Source organism: Meriones unguiculatus, chromosome 8 (genome assembly GCF_030254825.1).
Source record: "Meriones unguiculatus strain TT.TT164.6M chromosome 8, Bangor_MerUng_6.1, whole genome shotgun sequence".
In the NCBI taxonomy this organism is placed as follows: Eukaryota; Metazoa; Chordata; class Mammalia; order Rodentia; family Muridae; genus Meriones; species Meriones unguiculatus.
Window position 1 is genome coordinate 56,118,474 of NC_083356.1, and position 23,719 is coordinate 56,142,192.

The 23,719-nt window shown below is 39.8% G+C and overlaps 1 pseudogene; it reads right to left on the reverse strand.

Moving 5' to 3' along the window:
* Window positions 1–22,934, reverse strand: part of LOC132655962 (large ribosomal subunit protein eL8-like) — a 33,323-nt pseudogene extending 10,389 nt beyond the window's left edge.
* Between the last annotated feature and the right edge of the window lie 785 nt (window positions 22,935–23,719).

Sequence of the window (23,719 nt, forward strand, 5' to 3'; positions counted from 1 at the left end):
TTTGGCAGTTTCAGAACTCCTCTTTATAGTAATGTAACTTGCTTTTGCTTTGCCTATAAAAAGCAAATCGTACGTAGACTCTGGGCTTCAGCAGGATCATGTCAGAAAGGAAAGGATTTTAGTGAGAGTTTTTATGTTGTCTGAAAAGCAAGAAAGAGAGCAAAAAAATAAGCATGTCTGGTTAAGCCAGAAAAGAAAAGCTAGAAATCTGAAGGTATATAGCATGTTGCAGAAGGTTAGTGGATGTGTTATAAAAAGCCAGAGAGTTAATATGATTTAAAGAAAAACTGTATTTTAAAATGTTATACTTCATTTAAAAGGCTGGTGATTCCTCATTACAAAATGTTTTTTATGCTCTTTTAAGGAAAAAATTCTAGCTGATAGGTTTGGTATGGCTAAAATAATTACAGTTTAAAATTGTTCTGTTATGCAGTTGGTTCTAAAGCTTGTTCGATTACTGGGAACTTTTGGTTGTGGGGGATTATGGAAGCTCCGAAGTGTTTGCTGTATCATCAGCACCTAATGGCCATGTTTGGTATTGTCAGTCACAGCCTGTGCTAATGCTAGCACATGGCCAGCCGCCATGATGGTTCAGCAATAGAGAGCGCATGAAGCTGTAGTTTGGCTGCCATGTTTGTTTAGGGATTCCAGCTGAGTTCGGTTACACGTGGCCAGCCGCCATGCTGGTCCGGAGATAAAGAGGGTGGAGCTATGAGTTGGCCACCATTTTGTTCAGGTATCTCAGTTATGTTTAGTCATATTAGTGCTTAATGCAAAGCTTTTTACTGTTCAATTTTAATGCAAGTGGTAGGAGCAGCAAGATTAGCTAGCATCTCTATAAACTGTGTCTGATTAAAAGGTTTGCTTTGATTTTAGTTCAGAAAGAGTAGATTTAAAGTCATGCTAAATACTGCAGTTGAGCCCTACCTAGTCTCCTTGTTAAAGTTTTTTTAAGATTAAGCCTAGGATGGGTAACTATGAAGTTTGCCTATTTGTCTTAAAATATATACTTCTAGGACATGCATCTCAGAAATATGCTAAAATTAGAGATAATAGCATTCTGTTTTATAGGACACAGTTTAGAGCAGATGATAAAAACAGAGTAACTTGGATATGCTGGCCCTCAAGCTTGTCAGAAATCTGAATATGGCAATTTTAACTGTGTAAGCTTATTGTGACAGGAAGTCCCGCAATCCTGGCAGTAGGTCCCCCAAGGTCTCCGAGAAGATTTGGGCACAACGACAGATGACTGCTACTCTGGATTGTGGTATGCTAACCACTGGGCAATATTGCCTCAACTGGCCCACTGCTAAGGCCCAGCCAAAACTGTGGACACCTGGAGTCAATGTTTCACGTTGCTAAGGGCGAGGTGAGGCCATTCTCTCGTTTCTTTCTCCACAGAAACAGTCTCTTATCTTCTGTGCCTGGCAGAACTGCATCTGTTCAGGATGCTGAAACACAGGAGCCAGGGACACTGCCTAGGAAATGGGCTAACTAGTCATCCCTATCATTTTGATTGGTACATGGATTGGTATTTATTTAGCTTATAATTTATCCTTCTCAGGTCTCTGGACACCTTGACGGCTATGCTAAGCTTACGGTAGCTTTGCAGCTAGAGAAAAGACTATTAGATCGACTGTTAGCTCATTGATCAGCTCATTAGCTAGAACCACAGAGTACTAGATACCTTATTAAAAAAAAAAAAAGACAGGTTTGCCTTGCTCACAGGACTCATGTCTTAAGATAAATAAGTGGAGCTTATATAGGGTCTGAGAATATAGGAGTTTAGGTTGTAAAAATCTAGAGTGTTATTATTTAGTTTAAAAAAATGTTTCAGGGTTGATAAATACAAAAGATTGGAGAGTCTAAGTAGTTTTTTTTTAGGTATATAATTATAAATTATAAAGAGATAAAAAATATTTTAAAGCAGATTAAAAATGGGAAATATTTTAAATTTCTCCCCCCTTTGCTACTGTTGTGCTTATGTTATAAAATTTTAAAAGTTCAGAGTGTTGGCATTGATCAATAGAGTTCTGATAAGTTGATGGAGCAATAACTGCTTATTATTCAGTCACCAGGTTAAGATTTTAATTTCCTTTGTTGGCTTCTAAAGATAGACTAAAGGTGCTTCTCGTTATTTTAAAAATATCTGTTTAATGTGTGTATCTGACCCAAAAGTCATAGCTTTTAGTATGGTATTCTTAATATCTGCCATTTCTGGGGTAGGTTTTGACACAGAAATATCGTAAACCTATTCCTTCTAGTTGCTTTGTTAAGGAAAGTCCAAGCATCCAGGGTTTAGCACTAAAAGCCAGTAATGTATTTCTGCCTAACTTTCCAGTGTAAACATAAAAGTGAAAGTGAAAACTAAAAGTATATGCTGAGTGTATAAAAATGGCCAAGCTTCATTCGTGACTAATAACAAACAGCTATGCCCACAGAAAAAAATGTTACTGTGGACACACTTAGGTTGTGTATAAAGGATATAAAACAAACAGCTAACTGATACTCATTCAGTGGGATGCAATTTTACCTGTTACTCTCAAAATGTCTGATTTGCTGATATGTTACTTTTCTGAGTATTTAAAATTATGTATTTCCTTTTGTGTACTAAAATTTCATATGAGTTTCAGGATGTGACCTGGATCTGGCATAGCTCAAAACGATCGCAGATAAAGTTTTCCCTGGTCTTTCCCATTTAATAGACAAATTTTAACTTCTGTCTCCAGTCTAAATTTGTCTCAGCAGATTTTCACCTGTTTAACTCTGTTCCGGGATCAGCTGTGGACTGCAAGCTGAGATCTGGACTTCCTGGAAACTGACATGATTGCTCCCTGCCTCTTCGGGTGGATCAACGAACCAGATGTTTGGGGCTTACCCATTGCCCAGCATTTGACTGGCATTTCAGCCTCCCTAGCCCCTGATGCCTACGGTCCAACGGTCAGCTCGAAGAAGCTCCAGAAGACGGATCTATGCCCAAATCCCCCCTAGCAGGCTGAAATGCTAAGTCAAAAGGGGCTCCCTGGTATTAGCTATTATCTTGGACATCTGCTTAGCTGAAATGGACACTAATATTGCAGCAACTGGGCTAAAAGCCTAGAGAGATCCTGTAATAGTTCTCCTTGGCTTACTACCCCTATATCCACCCTGAAGGGACCCCAGATCGCATTATAAAAAAATAAATCTATAAGATACAAGGGGTCATATCTGGAAGACCCAAGATTGGGTCTTCAAATGATCATAGGAAAGGGGGAAATGAGAGACCAAAAGATAAGCAGCGATTGTTAACACTATGTAGAGTAGGCGCGGTATAGCAGTAAGTTCCCTGAGGGGAGAGCTACCTCACTGCATTCTTTCCCACCTTCCCGGTTCCGGGTACGTGACTCGGCTCACAATCTGCCTTCCCGCCTTCCCGGTTCCGGGTACGTGACTCGGCTCACAATCTGCCTTCCCACCTTCCCTGTTCTGGGTACGTGACTTAACTACGGCTTTGTTCAAACCACCCAATCAGACCCCTGTAACTATGCTTCTCGCTTCTGTAACCGCGCTTCCTGCTTCCGAGCCCTATAAAAACCCGTCACCCCAACCGAGAGGTGCGCAAGTCTTCCGAGAGACTTTGTCGCCCCGGGTACCCGTGTACTCAATAAAGCCTCTTGCTGGTTGCATCCGAACAACTGGACTCGTTGATCTTTGGGTACGGGGTCTTCCTGACGGAAGACAACCTTCGGGGGTTTTTCAGCCTGAATTTTTTATTAAGTGGCAATACACTAAAAATCAAAATATTTATATGCTGGTAGAGATCATACTTTCTACACGGCAAATTAATGGTATATTATCACAATAAAATCAAAGAAATTAAGCATTTTGTTTAAAAATATTTAAACACTAAACTTTCATCCCTTGGCAATAACTAAATACCAAGAGAAAATACTCTCAAGAGAATAGCTCCTTCACTCTCGGTAATGAATGCATGAGCACGAATCTTAGGAGTCAGTGTCCTCACTCTAGAGGTAGATTTTAGACTAGGTAAGACATGGAAAAAGGTTAAGGAAGAATGAGTGGAGCATAGATCCATGTTGGTTGAGTAATCAACAAGTTCCAGGAAAAACAGAGTAGAGTAGGTAGGAAGTTACTTTGTAAATAAATTAATATCTATAACAGAAATTCAATCTGACTGAATTTAGAGCTAAAGAAAGGCCTCCGCTATAAACTTTTTTTTTTTTTCTGTTTCTATTAAGAGAAAAATGTGGGAGGACATTGCAGCCAGTCCTGAGGAGACCTGATATGCTAGGGTCAGATGGAAGGGGAGGAGCCCCTCTCCTATCACTAGACTTAGAGAGAGGCAGGGAGGAGATGAGGAGAGAGGGTAGGATTGGAGGGAATGAAGGAGGGGGCTACAGTTAGGATACAAAGTTTATAAACTGTAACTAATATAAAAAAATAAAAAATTTAATTAAAAAAAAGAGAAAAATATGTCCTGGAAATCATGAAATATAACTAAGTAGGACCTGATTCTAAGATTTGCAGGGACATAAACTTCATGAAAAAGAAAATCATTTAGAGAACATTTGTGACATTTGGTAGCTTTTATATATTCTAAGAAATTTGGATTTGATATTTTCTACTTGCTAAAGTATTCACTTTCTTATTTCAAGTTTTTTATACTTTTGCCTTTTACTTCATAACTGAAGGAAATAAAATTAATCTTTCTTGTGTTTTATCTAATTTATCTAATTTTTACTATACAAGTGGGAGCTAGGGATAATTCCCTAGTGATCTATTGGGTTGGCAAACAAAATAATATTGCAATTTTTATTATGGTGTCATTATTTTATAGATTCATTTAAAAGCCTGAAAACCTTTATTTTGTAAGCTCATAACCTTGAAAAACATTAAAGCTCTTTTTTTGTGTGTGTGTGTACCATTTTGTCCTCATGCAAATGGCTACTTTACTTTCCTAAGAGATTTTGTTTTGTGCTGAGAGAGATAATATCCCAACTCACTTATGCCAGAGCCTAAATGCCACACTGTCAGTGGGATCCAGATGCAGGACATTATAAAAATGTCAACGTACTCCATCTTCTGGGGACAGCCTTGAAAAAGCATGCTTTATGAAGCACTCAGTCTTTATTGACTCTTAGTGAGCAAACAGACAAAAAAAATAGAATACACTTAACAAAAAGTCATACCTCTTCATATGACTTTCATAAGTTTTTAAAACTGCAGCTAACACTTGAACTCTCTAACTTATAAGTCGCTGAACTTTCTCTGAGGCTCTGGACATAGCCCTGCACCTTCCTCCCAGCGTGTGGTAACATTACTTTCACTCCTCTCTCACTGTCTCCAACTCCTCTGGCTCCCTTTCCAATCTGTGACTTCTTCTTAAAATAGTACCGTTGTACGTACATATATGCATGCATATATTTGTGTTTTTATAATTGCCCATTTCCACTTAACTTTCACACTGATGAACAGTATCCCACCAGTAATATTCCAAAGAAGCAGTTTTTACTGAGATTATCTATAAACAACTAGTAGCTAAGTCATGTCCTGTCCTCCTGGAAATCACACACGGAACTTAGAAACAAAATTTTCATTTCTCATCAGAATCTTTCGATCCATATCAATACAGTCAATGGTCTAATCGGTTGATTTCTTTCTTTTTTCTATCCTTTTTTTAATTTTTATTTTTTTAATATTAATTACAGGTTGTTTACTTTGTATCCCAGCTATAGCCCCCTCCCTCATTCACTCCTAATCCCACCCTCCCTCCCTCATCTCCTCCTTGTCCCTTTCCAAGTCCACTGCTAGGGGAGGTCCTCCTCCCCTTCCATCTGACCCTAGCTTATCACATATCTTCATTACTGGCTGCAATGTCCTCCTCTGTGGCCTAGCAAGGAGGGCAGGGGGTAGAGGACCTAGTCATTGAGTTCATGTCAGAAATAGTTCCTGTTCTCATTACTAGGGTACCCACTTGGATACTGAGCTACCATGGGCTACATCCGAGCAAGGGTTCTAGGTCATATCCATACAAGGTCCTTGGTTGGAGAAACAGTCTCATAGAGGACCCCATGCCCTGATATATTTTATCCTTGTGGAGCTCCTGTCCTTTCCAGGTTATACTAACTCCCCCTTTTATCATATGATTCCCTGCACTCTACCAAAGGTTTGGTTATAAGTCTCAGCCTCTGCTTTGATACACTGCTAAGTAGAGTCTTTCAGAGGCCCTCTGTGGTAGGCTCCTGTTCTGTTTCTTGCCCCTTTGGTTAATTTCTTAAAGTCATATCAAACTAGACTCAGTATTTCTCCAGATTCATTTATATGGTCTCTATTTCATTAGATACAATAATGCAATTCTTTTGCAAGTCATTAACCAATGAATCTCTCTCAAGTTTCTTCCTCTCTACAGTTTATTTTATATCCTATGTATCTATCTAATCCATCTAAAGATAGTAGACAGGTCACTTATGACTTATCTTCAGTAACCTTTGGACATCACCTGTATTAAAACTCATCAATGTTTGATCAATAAACCATTAATATGCCATCACACCAACTTAAAAACTTCATATCAGACCATTTCAAGTTTTTTTCTACTACAAGTTTCAGTTAGGCTAGATTTTTTTCAATTAAGTGTTATATAATTCTGACTAAACAATTAATCTAGTTTCATTCTGCTGCTGTGATGAACAGTCTCACTAAAAGCATCCTAATAAAGGAAAGGCTTTATTCTAGCTTACAATTCCAGACCACAATTCACCATTGTTTGAACTGAAGAACTTTTTCCAGCTTTTTAATTTTTATTTATTACAATTTATTTATTTTGTATCCCAGCTGTAGCTACTTTCCTTGTCCACTCCCATTCCTACCCTCCCTCCCTCTTATCCTATCATGCCATTCCCCATGTCCACTGACAGGGGAGATCCTCCTCCCCTTCCCCTAGCCCATCAGGTCTCATCAGGACTGGCTGCATTGTCTTCCTCTGTGGGTGGTAAGACTGCCCCACCCTTCAGGGGAGGTGATCAAAGAGCCACCCACTGAGTTCATGTCAGAGACCGTCCCTGTTCTTTTTACTAGGAAACCCACTTGAATACTGAGCTGCCATGGGCTACATCTGAGCAGGGGTTCTAGGTTATCTCCATGAATGGTCCTTGGTTGGAGTATCAGTATCAGAAAAGACCTCTCTGTCTAGATTTTTTTTGGTTCTTTTGCTCTCCTTGTGGAGCTCCTGTCCCCTCCAGGGCAGGAAGGTAAGCCTGCTTGCTATTTCACACACTATTGCCTCCAACCAAAGAACTCACCTCACAACCAAAGTACAGCAGGAGTCATGGGGGATGCTGCTTGTTAGCTAAGTCATAGTCCATCTGATCCTAAGTCAGCTTTCCTCTACAAGTAAGGATTACCTTCCTGCGGATGGTACTACACACAGTGGATTGGACTCTCCATCTACAACATGCAGCCAACACAATTTCTCACAGATATATCCACAGGACAGTACTAAATATGCAACTCCTCAGGTGAAGATCTCTCATATGAGTCTAGGCTGAGTAGATTTAGCTAATCAGGACAATAACTATGAGTTTGTACTTTAATTTATCAAAAATAATGTATACTACGATTGAGAGAATGGACTTGAGGGTCTGAACATATGTTTTATTTTTATTTCATTACTGTCCTTTAGTTTTGTCAACTTCAAAATTAAATAACCAATTCTCTGTGACGAACGATATGGAGATTAAATGATCTATTGAATGCAAAATCCTTTAACAACATTTTTCAAATTAAACACTCAATCAGTATTAATGACCATGAGTTTGTTTATTTGTTTGTCTGTCTATCTGTCTATTTATTCCTATGACCTTTTTAAAACTTCACAGCTATGAGACTTTTGGATTAAAAGGAAAGTAATCTAAAAATTGCTTAAGGGATTTGGGAAATGGTTCAGTGGGTAAAGTGCTTTCTTTTTTATATATTTTAATATTCTTTTATTAGACAAATAGTTTACTGTGACTTCTTAATGAATTGTATTGTTGTTTAATTTAATTTAATTTAATTTTTATTATTAGTTACATTTTATTAACTCTGTATCCCAGCTGTATCATGCTCCCTTATTCCCTCCCAACCCCACCCTCCCTCCCTCATCTCCTCCCTGCCCCTTTCCAAGTCCACTGATTGGAAAGGACCTCCTCCCCTTTCATCTGACCCTGTTTTATGAGGTATCTTCAGGACTGGCTGCAAAGTCCTCCTCTGTGGCCTAGCAGGACTGCTCCTCCCTTGGGGGGTGGGGAGGTCAAAGAGCCTGCCACTAAGTTTCTGTCAGAAATAGTCCCTGTTCCCCTTACTATGGGAAACTAATTGATTACTGAGCTACCACGGGCTTTTTCCGAGCAAAGGTTCTAGGTTATATCCATATATGGTCCTCGGTGGAGTGCCAGTCTCAGAAAAGACCCCTGTGCCCAGATATATTTGTTCCTTGTGGAGCTCCTATTCTTTCCACATCATACTAACTCCCCTTCTGCCGAAGGTTTGGTTATGAGTCTTAGTATCTGTTTTGAAACACTGCTAGGTAGAGTTTTTCAGATGCCTTCTGCAGTAGACTCCTGTCATACTTCCAATGCACATCCCATTTTGTAATAGCCAGAACCTGGAAACAACCTAGATGTCCATTAACAGAGGAATGGATACAGAAATTGTGGTATTTTTACACAATGAAATACTACTCAACAATCAAAAATGAGGAAATCATGAAATTTGCAGGCAAATGGTGAGATCTAGGAAAGATCATTCTGAGTGAAATATCCCAGAAGGAGAAAGACAAACATGGGATATACTCACTTATATAGACCTATAAGATATGATAAACATAATGAAATCTATACACCTAAAGAAGATAAATAAGAAAGCGAACTCAGGGTAAAGTGCTTTCTATACAAACAGGAGTACATGAGTTCTAATCCCTCAAAACCATCTAAAAGCCAGGTATAGCAGTACAAACATGCAAACCCTGTGCTGAGAAAATGAAGATATACCTGTCTCGAGGCTCAGTGGATTGTCAATCCAACCAAAATGTTGAGCTTCAAGTTCATTGATAAAGCCTATCTCAAAAATAAAATAAAATGCAATAGATGGATGTTTGTTTTTTTAATTGTAGCAATAGAATATGTAGCACAATTCTTGATGATTTCCACAGCTTCATGTCTATAGCTAAAACCTGTGATTTTATATAATAAAAAAAATCTTACCTTAAAGAATGAAAGCATTTTTATGCATAATGCATAATATTTTAATGTGTCAAATGTCATGCAAAGAACTTGTGTCATGTCTGATTAACCTTGGATCCATGTAGTAGCCAGTCACTAATAGGCGCAAACAGCAGTAACCATGTGTTAGTGCAAAAACAGTGGCAGATGACTGAGGAAGCAGCAGCTGGAACCATCTTTCAGGCATACTTCCTGCAGCAGGAGAGCTTGTCAGTGATTCATACAACTGTAAAAGCATAGTACTCATACGGCCAGGCTCTATTTCTCAATGAAGTCTCCAGGAAACTCCCTCTTCATTCCTGTAGGCCTTCATCCTGAGGAGAAAATTATATGACAGAGGGAAACCCTAGAGACACATCATTGTGTTTACTTATGCTGCCATAACTATTTCTTAACTCCTCCAGTCACCATTCCAAACCTTCTGTACCTTCAGTTGTCCTGTTTAGATGGCTTACTTGCAGGTGTGACCCGGGTTCCTCTGTAGTGTCTTTGTGCACACAGTAGTCACATCTCTCTGCGACAGCTATGCTTGTTTATTCATGGTTCAGTGAATCCTGGAGTGGCAGAAAATCCACATGGACCTACTGAGTGCCACACATGCTCATCTCTATCCCACAGTGTGAATTCTCCTATGTCCTTTCCCCAGGGAGAGCTGTTGACTTCTGCATAGTGATATTTTCCCTAGTTTCTAAATATACAGTGTCAAAGTATACGAAAAAACAGATGATAATTGTTTTAGTGGGTACCGCTCTGTGTATCCCATTAAGAACAATCCTTCTTTAGAGTGCAAAACTTCTGGTCTTCTAAGTGTAGAGTTTTAGAGACAGAAAGTCTCCCAATGTATCATTAGAAATGGTGGAATGGTTAAGTAAGACCACTCTTACTTAATCCTTTGTTCCTGGACACTTACATTCTACTTCTTGGGGATACAGAAATTCAGAGATGTGTCTGATTTAATGCATGTTATGAGTGTTACCTTTATAGCTGTGCACCTTCAGGAGGGGTGTGCCATCATTCTATAACAGAAATTGCCTCTTTATGCCTCCAATAACAGTTCCCTGACTCCTAGTAATACATCATAACTATAGTATTTAAGGCCTCAGTCAATAATCTTTCACTCCTCAGGCTTCTTTCCTGAAATTATACTAAGAATTAATTTTAACTAGCTTAAAGACAAGAAAATAACTAAAAAGGGCTCCTGAGGGAAATATTTTTTTTATCTTACCTAGATAAAGTTTCTCACATTATCTCCTAGAACCCCTGCATAGATGTAGTCCATGGCAGTTTAGTGTCTAAGTGGGTTACATAGTAATGGGAAGAGGGACTGCCTCTGACATAATCTGATTGGCCTGCTCTTTGATCACCTCCCCCTGAGGAGAGAGCAGCCTTACCAGGCCACAGAAGATGACAGTGCAGCTACTCCTGATGTGATCTGATAGACTAAGTTCAGAAGGAAGGAGAAGAGGACCTCCCCTATCAGTGGACTTGGGGAGGGGCATGAGTGAAGAAAGGGGAGGGAGGGTGGGACCAGGAGGGGAGGAGGGAGGGGCTTATGAGGGGATACAAAGTGAATAAAGTGCAATAAAAAAAAAGGTGAACAACTAGTTTTCCAAATTCTATGGAAATCAGCCAGATGCCTTATGATCAACTCAAATCTCCAACACTGTTTCTGGATCCTAATTATCCAATACTGAACTGTAAACTTACCAGCAATGCTGATAATTTTTCAGTCCTGAGCATTTGAAGGTCTCCATAGCCCTTACTCTATAACATCTCTATCACATCATTATCTTCACTGGAAATGTGGTTGCTCATCTGCTAATAAGGTAAGTGAACCACGAAATAAGGGTTTCCCATATCTGACCTATAACAACTTTCGGTTTTCCTTACCCATCTGTAGGATGGGACCATAACTTAGTACTAAACAAGATAAAGATAACAGTGCTACTGTGTAAACAATGCCTTTTGGATTATATCACTTAAATATCTGAATAATCACATTTGCAATTGTATCCCTCTCATTGGAATGTTTTCCTAACTTAACCCTGATGAAACATTTAACAATTGGGCCACCAACTTGTTCCAGGGGTTTCTGCTCATAATGGCATCTTTTTGTTCCTAAAAAGTTGCTAAGTGAGGTGGTTCAATATCCTCATCATGCTTTATTGGGCCATTCTCTTTACTACTTGTGTTCATTAAAGTCCAGTTGGAAGCATTTTGCAATATAAGATTATGCATATGAGAAATTCATTTGAAATGGGAATATGAGACAGCAAAGAGAAACTTCAGATTGTGATTCCCATGAGAAGGAGGAAATTAATAAGGATAAGGAAAGAGGAATCACAAACATCACCACAGCTCTAGCAAGCATTCAGCCAAGTGGAGTATCTTTAATCAGAGCCAACAATTCCAAGACTCTATCATTTTGCACTAATGGACTTCTTTGTACCTTCCCTAGGCTCAGCCATTGGCTACAAGAAGCTTTTAAGAAATACAACCCTAGCACAAAGGAAATTCATAGATTTCCTAGGACAGAAGATGATGCCAGCAGTCAACTATGCTTTCTATAATAGAGCTCTAAAGAGTGAATTTTGATAATCATCATATCTGATGTTCTACTTTACTATAGCCCTCAACAAACTTAAGATCCTTGGTGTAAAATAGATAACTAACTCTGTTAAACAAATCCATCACTTTAAGACAGGACTCTAGGTTATTAAATTCTTAGAACACTCTCACACATCTCTCATTAACCAAAGCTTAGGCAGAGTTCAGGGAATCATAGGAAAGAAGGAGGAATTAGTATGATGTGGAAAAGACAGGAGCTCCACAATGACCAAATATATCTGGGCGCAGGGGTCTTTTATGAGACTGATACTCCACCGAGGACCATGTATGGATATAACCTAGAACCTATGCTCAGATGAAGCCCGTGGTAGCTCAATAACCAATTGGTTTTCCATAGTAAGGGAAACAGGGACTATTTCTGACAGGAACTCAATGGCAGGCTCTTTGACCTCCCCACCTCTATCCCACAAGGGTAGAGCAGTCCTGCTAAGACACAGAGGAGGACTTTGCAGCAAGTCCTAAAGATACCTGATAAAACAAGGTCAGATGAAAGGGGAGGAGGTTCTCCCCAATCAGTGGACTTGGAAAGGAGCAGGGAGGAGATGAGGGAAGTAGGGAAGGATTGGGAGGGAATGAGGGAGGGGGATACAGCTGGGATACAGAGTTAATAAAATGTAACTAATAATAAAGAAATAAAAATTAAAAAAAACAACCCAAAAAATTCTGTAGCTTATGGCCGTATTTTCTCTCTCCTCTGAACACACTCATCATGAATATGCTTTGAATTATGGAGTTAAATGCAGCATATCTGTATATGTTATATATAGCAAAAGATCTTTAAAATAAAAAGTTAATCTGTGGCACCAGTTTTCTAATAAATGTACAAGTTTCAAGATGCACTGTGAGCATTTGCTATGTTGCTGTGTTGGTCCTTCAATAAACCTAGAAGTATTGGTCATTCAGCACTGATCTATGGCTGCAAAACTCAATTGACTTAAAATTTGTCTGGGTATGTTACGAAACTTGGGTGTGTTACGAAACTTTTATATATTCCCACTTCTTTTCAGTCTCAGGAGCAATTTATAACCATACTCAAAAGGCATACGAAGCACTATTTATAACAGCTGTTGTTTTTCCTATTAATGCATTTTAAATTGGCTTCTTTCTCTAGACTGACAACTTCCATTACAGATCAGATTGTTGGGGATTTGAATATGAAAGGAACACTGGATAATTATTATACTATAAACCTCTGGGAAAAAGTTATACTTTTCATAAACACTTCTAAGTACAGGTAGTATATAGGCCTTTCCTATTAAGGCTGAACAAGGCAACCTAATATGAGAGAAAAGGTCCCAGAAGTAGGCAAAAGAGTCAGAGACAGCCCTTGCTCTCTCTGTTGGGAGTGCCACAAGAAGATCAAGCTATGCAACCATAACATATATACAGAGGCCCTACATCAGAACTATGTAAGCTCCCTGATTGTCTGTGCAGTCTCATGAGCCCATATGAGCTCAGGTTAGTAGATTCAGTGATTTTCTTGTGTTGTCCTTGAACCCCCTGGTTCCAACAATCCTTTCTTCCCATCATCTGGAGGATTCTCTGAGTTCTGCCTCATGTTTTTGTTGTGGACCTTTGCATCTATTTCTACATACAGATCCTGGATGAAGCCTCTATGACAATGATTAGAATGACATACTTTAAAACCTCCAACTTAACAAATGGGACATTTAGAAAGAGTGTTTTGAGATCAGAAAATAAATTTTGAAATTCAAAATGTTGTTTATCCTAAAACCAAACTGATATCACTTTATTCCAAGCAGAAAAGATGTGTTAATATTTCTTCAATATGTTATGATTTAATATGTTGGTGTATGTGGTAAAGCATCCCACAGACTCCTTAGGGAAAACACGTTCCTACGTATAAACACGAGTCGCTTGGTAGGAAGCCTTTATTTTTACACTAAACCAAAGACATTTGTGGCCCAAATCATCTTCTTTATTAGGATCTCACACTTTGGGCCACTACAAAATTGTTCAATAATTGACAGGTAGAGACAGTACCATTACTACTCCTTATTCCATCTGAAACTTTACCAGCATAAGCTTGAGTGCCCACATGTGCACCACATTTCTATTCATGGTGACATACATTGTGTGTGAAGTTTGTCTTATTCAGTGTTCTATTGTTATGAAGAGACACCATGAAGGGGGCGGAGCCAAGATGGCGACTAGCACACACAGTTTTTGACTGTGGAAGAGTTGAATGCCTGAGTGGGTGAATGGAAGGACTTCTGAAGCTAAGAAAATGACAGAGAGTCTTTATAAAGGACAGGGAACATCACATGAGGTGAGAACTTTGGTCTCGGGCCAACCTTGGACTTGTTTGGGGAAGGAGAGAAACGATCCTTTGATCCCCTGGCACTCCCCTTTCTCAGACCTCCCTCCTCCTCAGCATAGCCAGCTCACTGAGATTTTCAGCTCAGTGCTCACGGCCTGGGGTCCGAAGCAGCTAAGATGGAGCTCCCTAGCCCCTTAGCGGCAGCTGTACTGGTCTTAGAGTCCCAGACCCGCGAAAACCATCCTCCCAGGGTCCTAGGTCTGCTGGCCGCCATACTGGCTCCACAGAGTTGCTCACCCACTGACTGAATGACCCACCCAAATCCTCAGTGACAGATAATATGCTATATACTCACCAAAGCCCAGCAGACCCAACATACAAGCCAGGCATACCAGGCGCTGGGATTCCCAGGCTTGGAGAGCACAATGGAGGGTCCCCAAGACTTCCCAGAAAGCATCTGGACCAGCATCAGAGTCTCCAGCTGCAGCCAGACTTCCTAACCTGGCGGACATTCTAACCTGGCGGCTGCAGCAGCACTAAGCTGGCGGACCCTGTCAGTCGTCCTGCGGACAAAGCAGGGCCAAACCAGAGAGCAGAGAGCGTGGATACCCTGATCCCTGCTGAGGTGACTTGCTTGAAAGGTCCCAGTTCTGCTTGCCACCATACTGGCTATGCAGGGTTACCAAGCCACTGACTGAACGGCCTGCCCAAATCTTCAGAGACAGATAATTCACTATATACCCACCAAAGCCCAGCAAACCCAACATACAAACTAGCATCACCAGGTGCTGAGCCTCCCAGGCCTGGAGAGCACAGTGGAGGACACCCAGGACTTCTCAGAAGGCATCTGGACTGGCATCTCAGTCTCCAGCTGCAGCTGGAATTTCTAACCTGGCGGTGGCAGCAGTACAAACTGTTGGAGCCTGTCAGTCCTCCTGCGGACCAAGCAGGGCCAAACCAAAGAGCAGAGAGCCCTGATCCCTGCTGATGCGACCTGCATAGGAGTGAGTACGCCCTTGAGTGTCTGCAGAGCCCTAGATCCAGGAACCCTTCTAAAATAGAAGCCAGCCATCAGACCCCTCTCAATCACATACCCACTGTGGGAAACAGAGGGTCACTTGAGACACTGAAGCCCCTACCCTACAGGTCCAACTGAGGAGTTAAGGCAGTAAATGCCAGAAATTGCACAGCAAACATCACTAGTGCCTGCTAGCACATGCGAACCTGCATTTGCCCTTCTGAGCCCACATACTTTCCTCCCACAGGTACACATAGTGTGCCAACGCACATGCTGAGTCTACAGGACCTCTCTCAGCTTCCTGAAGAACTCTCCAGACACCAGAAAGAAACAGTACCAGTCTGATCCGCAGAATCCAGAAACAAACAGGGAAGTTTTCAGATAACCCAATGGCCAGGGGTAGGCGAAAGAACACATCCAACATAAATCAGGACATCATGACTTCACCAGCAACCCCCAAAATTGATGGATACTCCATTTCAGCAGAAGCACAGGAAAATGACTTTAAAGCTATGCTTATCCAATTATTTGAGGCTCATAAAGAAGAAACAAACAATTCTTTCAGAGTAATAGCCATGCAAATTTAGACAGTTAAAAATGAAATGAACAAATCTATCAAAGATTTGGCCAGTCATTCAGAGGCAAAGAAAGAGGAAGTGAACAAATTTTTAAAGAAACACAGGCAAATATAGCCAAACATATAGAGGCACAAGTAGAGAGACAATTAGTGGCATATAGAGAGGAAATGAACAAAAAATTAGAGATCATCATAGAAAGACAGGAATCCACATTCAAACAGATGAAGGAAATGGTTCTAGGCATGAAAGCAGAATTAGAATTAATAAAGAAAACACAACTGAGAAAACCCTGGAGCTGGAGAACTTGGAGAAAAGATCAGGAACCACAAGGGTAAGTATCACCAACAGAATTTGAGAGATGGAAGAGAGAATCTCTGGAGCTGAAGTTACACTCACAGAAATTGATACTTCTCTCAAAGAAAAAGTAAAATCAGAAAAATCCCGAAAACAAAATATCCAAGAAATTAAGGACACCATGAAATGACGAAATCTAAGAATAATAGGAGTTGATGAAAAAGAAGACCAGGTTCCAAGGTCCAGAAAATATTTTCAAGAAAATTGTAGAAGAACATTTTCCCAACTGAAAGAAAGAGATGTCCATAAATATACAAGAGGCCTACAGAACACCAAATAGGCTAGATCAGAAAAGAAACACATCATGTCACATCATAGTCAAAACACTGAATCTACAGAACAAAGCAAAGATATTAAAAGCAGCAAGGGAAAAAGACCAAGTAACATATGAAGGTAGACCTATCAGAATCACACCGGACTTCTCATCAGAAACTATGAAAGCCAGAAGGGCCTGGGCAGCTGCCATGCAGACTCTAAAAGACCACAGATGCCAACCCAGACTACTATACCCTGCAAAGCTTTCAATCAACATAGATGGAGAAAACAAAACATTCCATGACAAAACGAAATGTATGCAATATCTACACAGCAAACCAGCCCTACAGAAGATACTTGAAGAAAAAACTCCAATCCAATGAAAACAACTTCACCCAACAAAACATAGCACACAGATAATATCCCAACAAAAATTAAAAAGAAAACAAGCAATGGAACACAGTAAGACTACCAACTCCAATATAAAAGGAACTAACGTTCATTGGTCACTATTATCTATCAACATCAACGGACTCAACTCGCCAATAAAAAGACACAGACTAATAGAATGGGTGCGGAAACAGGATCCAACATTCTGCTGTATCCAAGAAACACACCTCTGCAACAAAGGCAAACACTACCTCAGAGTAAAAGGCTAGAAAAATGTCTTTCAAGCAAACGGACCCAGAAAACAAGCTGGGGTAGCTATCCTAATATCTAATAAAATAGACTTTCAACCAAAATTAATCAAAAAATATGCAGAGGGGCATTACATTCTCATCAAAGGAAAAATCCAACAAGAGGACATCACAATTCTGAACATCTATGCCCCAAATACAAGAGCATCTACCTTCATAAAGGAAACATTATTAAAACTCAAATCACACATCGATCCCAACACCTTAATAGTGGGAGACTTCAAGACCCCACTCTCAACAAGGGACAGATCATCTAGACAGAAGCTTAATAAAGAAATAAAGGCACTTACAAGGGTGCTAAATCAAATGGACCTAACAGAGGTCCACAGAACTTTCCATCCAAACTCAAAAGAGTATACCTTCATTTCAGCACCTCATGGAACCTTCTCCAAAATAGACCATATAGTTGGTCACAAAGCAAGCCTCAACAGATACAACAGGATTGAAATAATACCCTGTATTCTACATGACCACCATGGACTAAAGCTGCAACACAACAACAATGGAATCAGAAGAAAGCCTACAAACACATGGAAACTGAACAACTTGCTGCTCAATGACAACTGCATTAAGGAAGAAATAAAGAAAGAAATTAAAGACTTCCTAGAATTCAATAAAAATGAAGATACAACATACCCTAATTTATGGGACACAATGAAAGCAGTGCTGAGAGGAAAATTCATAGCACTAAGTGCCTTCAAGAAGAAATTTGTGACATCTCATATCAGCAACTTAATGGCCCAACTGAAAGACCTAGAAAAAAAAAAGAAGAAAATGCATCTAAAAGGAGCAGATGACTGGAATAATTGAACTCAGGGCTGAAATGAATCAATTAGAAACAAATAAATCTATTCAAAGAATCAAAGAAACCAAGAGCTGGTTCTTTGAGAAAATCAACAAGATAGACAAACCTTTAGCCAAACTAAATAAAAGGCAGAGAGAAATTATCCAAATCAGCAAAATCAGAAATGAAAAGGTGGACATAACTACAGATGGTGAGAAAATCCAATCATTAGGTCTTACTACAAAAGCCTATATGCCACAAAATTCAAAAATCTAAAAGAACTGGACAGTTTTCTAGATAGAGTCCATCTACCAAAATTAAGTCAAGATCAGGTAGAAAGATTGAATAGTACTATATCCCCCAAGGAAATAGAAGCAGTCATCAACAGTCTCACTTCAAAAAAAGACCTGGGCCAGATGGATTCAGTGCAGAATTCTACCAGACCTTCAAAGAAGTGTTAACTCCAATTCTTTCCAAACTATTCCACAAATTAGAAACAGAGGGAAAATTACCAAACTCATTCTATGAAGCTACAGTCACCCAACATAAACAACACAAAGACCCAACATAAAAAGAAACTTCAGACCTATCTCTCTTATGAACATTGATGCAAAAATACTCAATAAAATCCTTGCAAACAGAATCCAAGAACACATCAAAGATATCATCCACCATTACCAAGTAGGCTTCATCCCAGGCATGCAAGGGTGGTTTAGCATAAGGATATCCATCAATGTAATCCACCACATAAACAAACTGAAGGAGAAAAACCACATGATCATCTCCTTAGATGCCTAAAAAGCACTTGACAAAATCCAACATCCATTCATGTTTAAAGTCTGGGAGAGATCAGGGATACAAGACACATACCTAAACATAGTAAAGGCAATATACAGCAAGCCTATAGCCAACATCAAACTCAATGAAGAGAAACTTAAATCAATCCCACTGAAATCAGGGACAAGGCAAGGCTGCCCACTCTCTCCATATCTCTTCAACATGGTACTTGAAGTCCTAGCCAAAGCAATAAGAAAACTAAAGGAGATCAAGTGGATACAAATTGGAAAGGAAGAGGTCAAAGTGTCACTATTTGCAGATGATATGATAGTATACCTGAGCGACCCCAAAAATTCAACCATAGAACTCCTTCAGCTGATAAACACCTTCAGCAAAATGGCTGGATACAAAATCAACTCAAAAAAAAAAAATCAGAAGCCCTTCTGTATACCAAAGACAAAAGAGCAGAGAAATAAAGGGAAACAACACTGTTCACAATAGCCACTAATAACATAAAATACCTTGGGTGACTTTAACCAAGCAAGTGAAAGACCTGTTTGAAAAAAACTCTAAGTCTCTGAAGAAAGAAATTGAAGAAGATATCAGAAGATGCAAAGATCTCCCATACTCATGGTTTGGTAGGATTAATATTGTGAAAATGGCCATACTGCCAAAAGCAATCTACAGATTCAATGCAATTCCCATCAAAATACCAACTCACTTCTTTATAGACCTTGAAAGAAAGATGCTCACCTTCATATGGAGAAACAAAAAACACACAATCTCCAAAAACATCCTTTACAACAACAGGTCATCTGGAGGTATCTCCATCCCCGATCTCAAGCAGTACTACAGAGCAATAGTAATAAAAACTGCATGGTACTGGCAAAGAAACAGAAAGGAGGATGAATGGAACCAAACAAAAGACCCAGAAATAAACCCACACACCTATGAATACTTGATTTTTGACAAAGAAGCCAAAACCTTTCAATGGAAAAAAAAGACAGCATCTTCAACAAATGGTGCTGGTCCAACTGGATGTCTACATGTAGAAAAATGAAAATAGACCCATATCTATCACCCTGCACAAAACTAAAGTCCAACTGGATCAAAGACCTCAACATAAAACCAGATACTCTAAATGGGTTAGAAAAAAAAGTGGAGAACAGCCTAGAACTCATTGGCACATGAGACAACTTCCTGAACAGAACACCAACAGCACAGGCTCTAAGAGCAACAATCAATAAATGGGACCTCATGAAACTGAAAAGCTTCTATAAAGTAAAAAAACACTGTCCTCAGAACAAAATGACAGCCTACAAACTGGGAAAGGATCTTCACCAACCCTGTATCTGACAGAGGGCTGATATCCAGCATATACAAAGAACTAAAGAAGTTGAAAAGCAATAAATAAAGTAATCCAATTAAAAATGGGGTACGGAGCTAAACAGAGAATTCTCTGTAGAGGAATATAGAATGGCAGAGAAACACTTAAAAGAAATGCTCAACATCCTTAGCTATCAGGGAGATGCAAATCAAAATGACCCTGAGATTTCACCTTACACCCATCAAAATGGCTAAGATGAATAACTCTAGTCACAACACATGCTGGAGAGGTTGTAGAGAAAGGGGAACACTCCTCCATTGCTGGTGGGAATGTAAACTGATACAACCACTTGAGAAGTCAATCTGGCGCTTTCTCAGACAATTAGGAATAGTGCTTCCTCAAGACCCACCTATACCACTCCTAGGCATATACCCAAAATTTGCTCAAGTACACAATAAGGACATTTGCTCAACCATGTTTGTAACAGCTTTATTTGTAATAGCCAGAACCTGGAAACAACCCAGATGTCCATCAACGGAGGAATGGATACAGAAATTGTGGTGTTTTTACACAATGGAATACTACTCAGCAATTAAAACGAGGAAATCATGAAATTTGCAGGCAAATGGTGGGATCTAGAAAAGATCATTCTGAGTGAGCTATCTCAGAAGGAGAAAGACACACATGGTATATACTCACTCATATAGTCCTATAAGGTATGATAAACATAATGTAATCTATACACCTAAAGAAGATAAACAAGAAAGAGGACCTGGGGTAAGATGATCAATCCTCACTTACAAAGACAAATGGAGGTACATTGGACATAGGAGTAAACAAGTAAGAGGACAGGAGCGTACAGCTGAGGGCCCCTGAGAGACTCTACCTAGCAGTATATCAAAGTAGATACTAAGACTCATAGCCAAACAGGAGCATGCAGGGAAACATGAAAGAATGGGGAGTTTGTATGATGTGGAAAGGATAGGAGCTCCACAAGGAACAAATATATCTGGGCACAGGGGTCTTTCCTGAGACTGACACTCAACCAAGGACCATGTATGGATATAACCTAGAACCTCTGTGTGGATGAAGCCCGTGGTAGCTCAGTAACCAACTGGTTTCCCATAGTAAGGGGAACAGGGACTATTTCTGACAGGAACTCAATGGCAGGCTCTTTGACCTCCCCACCCCCCAAGGGAGGAGCAGTCCTGCTAGGCCACAGAGAAGGACTTTGCAGCGAGTCCTGAAGATACCTGATAAAACAGGGTCAGATGAAAGGGGAGGAGGTCCTTCCCAATCAGTGGACTTGGAAAGGGGCAGGAAGGAGATGAGGGAGGGAGGGTGGGATTGGGAGGGAATGAGAGAGCGGGTTATAGCTGGGATATAGAATTAATAAAATATAACTAATAATAAAAAATAAAATAAAATAAAAAATAGACACTATGTCCAAGGTAACTCTTAACAATGAAAAGCATTTAATTGGGGTTGTCCTACAGTTGAATACATTGTCATCATGGTGACAATCATGGTGGCATGAAGGCAGACATGGGACTAGAGGAGCTGAGAGCTCTGCATCTGGATCCACAGGTAACAGGAAGAAAGAGATACTAGGCCTGGCTTGAGCATCAAACCCCAAAAGCATATCCTGGTGACACACTTCCCCCAACAAGGCCACACCTACTTCAGTAAGGCCACACCTTCTAATCCCTGTCATGTACTGCCACTCCCTAATGACTAAGCATTCAAAGATATGAACCTGGAGACCTTTCTCTTTGAAACTGACACAAAGCTAAAAATGTACTTTCCAGATAAGTGTTTGATAATATGTAAATAAGGTGTATTCATTTATATGATAGTAACATATTATAGCACAGGAAAATAATCAAACTACCTGTATTATATTAAACTCCCAGAAACAGACCCACAGATACATGTCCAGTTAGTTTATTTGGAAAGTTGATCTAGCACATATTACTGGAGGCATGGAGAAATGGGACTAGACAGAAAAAGCAGCCTGTAAGTACCTTAGCAGGGCAGGCACCAGTGAGTAGAACTAATTCCAATGGGAATTCCTTAAAATCAACATGAAATATATGTGTAAGAGTCAGCAACCCGGAGTGAAAAGCTGAGACATGTGCATGCAACCCCCTGTAAGTCCCTGAGATATGCTAGAGAGTTATTGATTGCATGGCCTTTCTGGCTTTCAGGTACAGGAACTGATGTTTTGGCTACCAAAGCTGTGGGGTTTGCAGAAGGTTGGCCCATTTGTTAACACAACAAGCCTGAGAGAATGGAGGCAGGTTGGCTGGTAGATTTCTTCCACCAATAGCATAAATGAATCTCATAAATAATATGCTGGAAAGCAAGGACAAAAACAAAAGTATTACATAATGTTTCCATTTATACAAAGTTCAAAATCAGGCAAAACAGACATGAAAAGTCAAAACTGTGGTTGCATTTGAGGAAGAAAAGAGATGACATAGGAATGTGATGGTCCACGTTCTGACTTGAGTGGTGAATATATGGATGCCTTTATATTGTGGTAAACAAACTATAAGCTGATAATGCTGTGCATGTGCTTTTTTCAGTTTAAAAGTTTGATTTACACGAAGTAGGATAGGGCAATTGGGTCAGTATTTTGTACATGCCACCAGTGTGGATGGCATTATAGCTTACATGGGCATTTATTTATCAAAATAGTGTCTGCATATCAGTGTTCCAAGTTCAGCTCACTTTTCCTTTTGCCCTTTAGAGCTATAATGTAAAACATAAACATAAAATCTTACTCTTATTTGGCCTAATAACTGAAGCTAAACTCCCTGCTCATTGGTTATATCGACTTCTTCATGAGTAAATGCTAAGAAAACAATGAAACCCACTTTCTGCTATGGCACAGGTATGTTTATAAGTTAACTTTAAAGCCAACCTGCTCTTCTGATGGCTGACTCATGACTACATTGTCATCCTGGTCCATGGCTACTGTATTGGGCCTCAGTTTGGCTGCGAAGGATGGAAGTCATTGCCTCCACAGGTTTCTCAGCAGTGACACCAATAAGTTGGGAAACAATGTAAAAAAAATGGGTGCTGAAAATTCAGACTATAAGAGTAAGTCAGTAATGAAGTCAGAAGAGCTGTAATGAAGAAGCAGCTCCTCCAAGCCATGCCACTAGAAGGCATGCCACTCATGCAAGAAACAATGTCTAAATTAGTATCCATATGTGAACAACTTATTATCTACATAATGGTTAATGGGAGCCAACGTTAATACTCTTTGATGCTAATTGCTCGTGGGATTTTTCTCTCCAGGTTTGCCACGAAGACAAAAATGACATTTGGGGTAGAATTTTAATGTTTTGAAGTTCATCAGTCAGTGTCTTAGTTAGCTTTTTCTGTTTCTATTTCTGTGATTAAAAATCATGACCAAGAGCAACTTGAATAGGAAAGGGTTTATTTTTCATTTGTCTTACACTTCCACATATTGTCTATCATTGAAGAAAGCCAGTGCACAAACTCAAGGCAGAAGCCAGAAATGAAGCAGAGGACATGGATGAATGCTGCTTAGTTAGTGGCTTGCTCACTTTGGATTGCTCAGCCTCCCGTTTGTATGTTTCACGTCCACATGCCTAGAGATAGCACCACCCACGGAGGACAGGGCCCTCCCACATCAATCATTACTCATGAAAATGACCCTTAGATGTTCCTATAGGCCAGTCATATGGAAGAATTTTCTCATTTGAGGCTCTTTATTCTCAAAAAACT